The 7,242-nt window shown below is 46.0% G+C and overlaps 1 pseudogene; it reads left to right on the top strand.

Moving 5' to 3' along the window:
• Positions 1 to 1,728: 1,728 nt before the first annotated feature.
• Positions 1,729 to 7,032, top strand: LOC143443278 (non-histone chromosomal protein HMG-17 pseudogene; annotated as a pseudogene).
• The last annotated feature ends 210 nt before the right edge of the window (positions 7,033 to 7,242 follow it).

Genomic DNA, 7,242 nt, shown 5'->3' with positions numbered 1-7,242 from the left:
ACCATCGATGTTGATGACAATAATATTTGATCTCAATGCAGAATACAGCAGCTGAGGTGTGCGGTTCAAGGCCAGGATCATTCAGAGCCCATCTGCTGCTGTTCAGAGGGAAGTAGGAAGAAAGGCAGTTTGCAGAATTGAGAGTGTGGTGTTTCCCCAACATGCATGTCGGATTCCAGGCACTTCAGGAGTCTTGCTCCTTGACGCTTGCATACCAGTTGCTTTTCTTATCCCCTTTGGCACGTTTCTTCAGCCAGCACACAGCTGCTTATCTCCAGAGCAGTATCTCCCTGGTGACTGCTACCCTCTCAGCTGCCGAGGGGCCACGTCCTTTAAATCTCCCAACTGTCTCCCTTACGGCTCAGCTCTGGTTCCCTTTATCTACAGGGATTTTTTTCCCCTAATCTTTCCCAGCTGCCACTTTGGGCACAGTGACTGTCTCTGGGGTCTCTCAGAATGAAGTGTTTCAGCTGCGACCAACTGCAAAGGGAAGGGACAGAGCCACTACAGCAATGCATTATGAAAGCAAGCCTCAAAACTACCAAAAATAAAATGGATATCAATGTAGGGACAACTTATGTTTCACAAATCAACCCATGCATTTCTACAAGGCTGAGATTCCCACTGGAGGCTCCAAGAAATATGGATGAGGCATTGAATATCTAGACTAAGACATGGCTGCCCTTAGGAATACAGATTTGTGACTGAGCCGGACTAAGTTTCTGCTCCACTCCCTCAGCAGCAGACTCCACTGGGTCCTGAAATGAAAAGGCTGGAGAGTGGAGAGAAATGTCGAATTGGACTCTTTGTTCTGAAAAGAAAATTTGTTTCTAACTACTTCTTATGCCTTCTTCCGTTGATACGATTGTCATTCTTCCAGATAATTCTTACAAGGTGGTTTTATGAGGTTTCCCAGGTTTTCTTAATGTGTTGAATTCTGAGTTTTGTTCCTTAAGGTATGATGTTCGTGTTGAGGGAGGTTACAAACCTGTAAATAGAGACTTAAGGACCCCTACAAGCAGAAGGACAACCGTCAGAGATGCACACTGCTAGATAAAGCCAGGCTTTGACTTAGCCATGGTCACTCCTTACTTCCGGCTTAAGAAAATGTCCAAAGACAAGCTAAATAAGGCAGTGCATACCTGAGTTTCTAGCCATTGGGAAGCTGAGGCAGGATGATCATGAGTTTGAGAACAGCTTGGGTTACATGGCTAGACCTGGTCTCAGAAACTGAAAGAACAAAAGAAAGAAAGAACGAAAGAATGAAAGAACAAAAGAAAGAAAGAAAGAAAAGAGAGAGAGAGAGAGAGAGAGAGAAAGAAAGAAAGAAAGAAAGAAATTAAGACAGCCAGAAAGAAAAGAAAGACAGACAGACAGACAGACAGACAGACAGACAGACAGAAAGAAAGAGAAAAGAAGAATGGAAAGAAGAAATTAATTATGAGGCAGACTTAAAGACTATACACGTGTCTTTGAAAATAATACTGAGGTTCGCCAATATTGCTTTCTCCTATATTAACACAAGAAATTCAAACAAACTTATTAAGATACCTTTGCATTAATAACACACTATTAGGATAATTATGATCTCAAAGAATGACTTCAGCCACACAGAAGTAGCTCCCCACAATATAATGAGAAATCAATAGGAAAGTGTCGTATGGCTAATTCATTCTAAACCTGAAGCGGGAAATATTAAACACAGTAAGGCCTCTCCAAGCTGAGGGACTCCTGTTGACAATCGGGCTGCTATTGTTCACTGTTGCTCTCCTTCTGCTTTGTCAAACAGGTTGACTGTGGCTCACAGAAGCATAGGTGATTGGCAGGAGGTCAGATCTCCAGAATGCCTCCCACTGAGCTTATGGCATCTCTATCACCAAAGAGTCCTCCAGCCAGCGATTGTTTAGCCATCATACCGCCCCTGGAAGAGAGGTCCTGTGAGTTTCCCCTTCCACTAAGCAATCTTCCAAATCGATGCCAATCATCCCAACGACAGTCACTTCCAATGTCCCTTTCTTCTCTTCCCAAGATCACCCGATACCTCCACTATTCATCTAGCCATGGAAAAGGCTCTCCCTTTGAGTAGTTGCTCGAACACAACCATCCTCAGGTTGCCTTGAATGAGTGCGCTTGAGAGCTGCCATGGGGACATCTGTGCCCACCGAAGTGAGGCTGAAACACTGGGTAGTGTTTATCTAGGGTGACAAGAGCCCTTACCTAACAGTGAGACACATCAATAATCAATGGCCCCACAGAGAAAGAACCCCATGAATAAGGGATGCTGCTGTTTGGAGAAGATGAAGCCAGCGGTGCTCTTGTTCCAGGGAAATGGGATACGCTCAGAATGACACAGCACTCTCTGAACTTTCCAGTGACGCCAGCAGACAGCTTAGATCAGAAGTACTCAACTTAGTAGCGCCCTCAGGGAGCCAATTTCCTCGGGGTCAGAGTCTGGTCAGCAACACTCTTGCCCAGAGATTTTTTTCCCCTTACAACTGGTCAAGGGCACTGAATTATGTTTGCACACTGTTATATATATTCAATATTTAAGTAGAGCCAATGTTTACTGGGTGGTTTTACATTCAAGATGAAAGACTAAAAACTAACACAGTTCCCAGATATATTTTCTACCCCATTTAGAACTTACCATCTTCCAGGTCTGTCTAGTTTTCTTTATGGTAATGTTTAATTATTAATCCTGCCTGATTTGTAGGATCTAATTTAAGGCTGTATTAATAGATTGCTCACTAGAGAGTTTGCCAAACCCGTGGCAGGACAAAGTCATTAGAGTCTGCCGACTACGGGAGCAGACCCAGAGGCAGAAGGATTTGCAACTGAGTCTGCACTTCACCGTGTGTCCTTCCCCCCGTGGGACCTGAGGGAGTCACATCTCCTTTCATCTGAGGGTGTTTATAGCATCTCACAAAGTGTGGAGACTCCAAAGTCAAAACACACCAAGTATGAAGCACTAGATACATGCTGGGTTTTGTGGCATAGGAGTGTGCGTGTGTACTTGTGTGTGTGTGTGTGCTCACACACAGTCACATGTGGTACTCAAGAGCCCAGTGTCAAGCCAGATGTCTTCCATTTTTGCTAACCTTTTTTAAAAATGATTCTGAAGATCATCACTTTTGCTAGATTGGCTTGTCAATAGGCCCTTGAAATTTACCTGTCTCCATCCACCCTGAGCTACTATACCCATCTTTTTGAAGATGAAGAGGGCACTGGGTTTCCAAACTCGGGGTCTCATGCTTACACAGCAAGCTGTCTGCCTACTGAACCATCTCCCTTACCCCATGTTAGGTATCTTGGATCACTGTTTTTCCTAACTATTGATCCAGCAAGTATTTACTGAGTGTATAATATGTTCTAGTTATTGGGAACACAGAATTAAGAAATCATATAATGTTGGTACTCTTGGAGCTAATATTCTAGGAGTAGAGGAGACACCCCTCATGAGGGACTGTGTCCTGGAATTGGAAGCTCAAGCAACCCCCTTTCTCATGTCATTTCTGTCACAACAACAGAAACAAAACCACCACAACTGGCAAGTAGATAAGAAGACATCAGCAGGCGGTAAGCCCAAGAGGATCATGGGATGACACTGTTTCAAAAGTATCACTTCGCCCTCAGTGGGATGGAGAGAATACAGGCAGGTAAAGAAGGAAAATAGTTAGCAGGGTGTGACAGTCCCCCGCGCAAGAGATGATAGGCGTTTGTGGACTAGAGTGTCCATAACAAATTATTAAAAAGGGGGCATACTCCCTGCGTAGTTGAATTAAGGTGCCATTGGGATTTGCACACAGATAAGCTACAGGGGTTGAGAACAGTCAAGACTCAGAGATGCCTCCAAGTCTGTGGCCTGAGTAGCAGATGCCTCATCAGGATGGCACTAAAGTAGCCACAAACCATGTGGACAGAGGGAAGCCTGGGAAATAAGTTCACAGTTTTGCTTTGGATATAGTGAGTTTGAAGAATCTGGAAGAAGGCAGCTGGCAGCCAGTGATGGTCAGCAGTTTAGCAAAGATTCCAGAGCCTGGGACAAAACTGAAAAGCTTATAGCAACTAACTGAGTTCACTGTAATGCCTCTAGCTTACATCCTTCGCACAAGGCATACTTCCTGCTTCGGTGAAAATGGGGATAGCAATGGGACTTGTATTAGCTAAAGGTCCTGGAAATCACCATGTCCTGTTTTCTCATTGAGGGGGTAGTGGTGTGGGTATCCCAAACCTCTGAGCAACCACAGTGAATAGATATTCTTGGTAATTCATGATGGACATCCTAAAGCAAGAGAGAAAAAAAATTGTCCCAAACCATTGGGATTTAAGGGTTGTGTACAGCAAACCATGTATGAGACACAGGCCAAGGTGTGCTTAAAGCCAGTCTTGGACAAGATCACCTGTGTACTAAGAACACTGTAAAGGCTCTGAGGCTGAGCTCTTCCATCATAACTGGATAGTAAGGAAATACAGGAAACTCCAGGGAAGAAACCTGCTCTCAGAAGAGACCTCAAAAAGTAACGGTGCTTCCTAACAGGCCGTTGCTAGATGCTGAACACACTTGTATCTTGATCTTGAACTTTGACCTCTAGACCCATGAGTGACCCACTTCTGTTGTCTGTAAGAGCCCAGTTGCTGGTGTTTGTTAAAACAGTTCAAACGGACTCAGGCAAGCTGCTAAGGAAAAGTAAGAGGTCAAAGGGAGAACCGGCCTCATGGGCATGCCGACTGGGTCAACAGGGCAGCACCTTGCGGCTTGAAAACTGTTGTGAATGTCTGCCCTTTTGGGGAGTTCAGAAATGAAAATGATGAAGGAGAGAGATGGCAAATATAGACAAGAGAGATAAAGAAAAATGTCCTGTTCAGGTGAACAGAGAGAGGAGGGAGTCAAAGAAGGACATCTTGAGAGAAAAGATTATTAAGCTGGTGGTGTAGTTCAGTTGGTAGGGTACTTGCTAAGCAAGCACAAAACCCTGGTTCTGTTCTACCATTGCACAAACTAGGTATTAATAGCAGAGGCCTGTAATCCCAGCACTCCAAAGGTAAAGACAAGAGTATCAGGAGTTCATTCTCAGCTACATAGTAAGTTCAAGACCATCCTGGGGCACGTGAGACCTTATCTCAAAATAATTAATTTTAAAAGATAAAAGATTACTAATCTTGTAGCAATAAAAGAATAGAGGCAGGATGGAAGAGGAGGAGGAAGGGAAGGAGAAGGAAGAAGAAGATGAGGAAGAGAGGGAGGAGAGAGTAACCCTAGACCAACCGAAGCCATACCCCAGTGCGTGCCTGCATTCAGGGCCTGGGACTTCCACGGCCATGCCCAAAATAAAGACTGAAGGAGACAAAGCCAAGGTGAAGGGTGAGCCACCGAGGTGTGAGGCTGTCTGATAAACCTGATCTTCCCAAGCCAGAGGTCGAGCCTGAAAAGGTCCCCACCAAGAAAGGAGACAGAAGTCCCAGAGGGGAAAGGGAAAAAGCTGGTGCTATCAAGGATGGACCAGCCCCCAGAAGATGCCAAACAAACCAGGCACAGAAAGCAGAGGGTGCTACAGAAGCTGAGTGAAAGGTGTGTGTGTGTGTGTGTGTGTGTGTGTGTGTGTGTGTGTGTGTGTGTGTATAATTCTGATGAGTGTATAGTCTGAAATACTGTGTCTTACTGCCATTGAATAAAAATGCAAAGTTTTTTTCTTTTATTTAAGAAACAACCTACGTTGCTAACTCGCAGGACTCTCAGGTGTCCTGGTTTGCTTTCAATTGCTATGATAAAGACCATGACCAAAAGCTACCCAGGGAGGAAAGGGTTGATTTGTCTTAAACATCCTAATCATGGTCCATTGTCGAGAGAAGGCATGGCATACTCCAGCCAGGCAGGAACGAGAGCTCAACCATGAAGGAAGACTGCTTACTGCTTGGTTTGCAATGGCTGGCTCAGCCTGCTTTCATATATGGTCCAGGACCACCTGCCCAAGGGTGACCCCATCAAGAAAATGCCCCCAGGTTTGAAAACAGTCTAATCTGATGAAGACATTCTCTTAATTAAGATTTCTTTTTCCCAGGTGACCCTAGCACACTGAGAGGGTGGGGTGGAATTTGTCACTAACCAAATGTCTGCCAAGCTGGATTGGTGTTCTTCCCCCTGGTAGTTTTCAAAGACTCTCGAGTCCCAGGAGGACTGCCTGATATTGACACACCTGGACATCTTGGCACAAATCCCCTTGTCTTACGGGAATACTCAAAATTCATTGTGGAGCCCCACCTCCCCACATCAACACAGACTTAACTTCCTTAAAACTAAAGACCTGCTGGGACCTGCACCCCTAAAATTGCTTTGTCTTCCAGTGGGTCAAGCCTGGGCTTTATAGTGATGTCATTAGGGTGGTGATTCTCAGTCGGCACAGTTCCTCTTCTAGGAGACTTCAGTCTTCAGTTGATTTCATCTCCTGATAGTCAGGGTCTGTTAGTGAATAGCTCTTAGGTAACAGGCTTACATGCGATACTGACCCTCATTCCAAACCTCCCTGTGCACAGTGCCACATGAGAACGTTGTCAGCTTGCATAGCGGCTTTCTGAATTAGGTTGTCCATCCAGGAAGGGACGATGGAAGAAGTTCTTGTGTGCAATTAATGATTGTCTGCCCACGAACTGCCTCCGGTGACAATGGTTGTTTATGAAGAGTGTCATTAATAAAACTGGATATGGTTTGGCTTAGCAAAAAGAAATGTCAAATGTATGATCCCGATGGGCCGGCGATGGCAAGACAGTGTCACTGAATGGTGGGGAGGGTGGAGTGTCCAGCTGGAGAGGCTGGGATGTGGGGAGAGGTGTGGATCAAACTGTAGAATGCAGCCGCTACCAGAGTGGCAGGTGTGCTGGGCACAGAGGGCCTGTGTTGGCTTCAATTTCCCCAGAAGAGTGAAGATATTAGCTGAGAGCCACAAAGGTAAAGTTGAGCTACTAGGTTCTGTGTGCATGCTGGCTGCTCCTGCCACCTTCCTCACCTCACCCCTGAACCTCCCTCACCTCACCCCTGCCACCTCCCTCACCTCACCCCTGCCACCTCCCTCACCTCACCCCTGCCACCTTCCTCACCTCACCCCTGCCACCTCCCTCACCTCACCCCTGCCACCTCCCTCACCTCACCCCTGCCACCTCCCTCACCTCACCCCTGCCACCTCCCTCACCTGACCCTGCCACCTCCCTCACCTCACCCCTGCTACCTCTCTCACCTCACTCCTGCCA

This window comes from Arvicanthis niloticus, chromosome 8 (assembly GCF_011762505.2).
Source record: "Arvicanthis niloticus isolate mArvNil1 chromosome 8, mArvNil1.pat.X, whole genome shotgun sequence".
NCBI classification, from domain to species: domain Eukaryota; kingdom Metazoa; phylum Chordata; class Mammalia; order Rodentia; family Muridae; genus Arvicanthis; species Arvicanthis niloticus.
The sequence above is the reverse complement of the archived record's forward strand: the minus strand, read 5'-3'. Positions and strand labels throughout refer to the sequence as shown.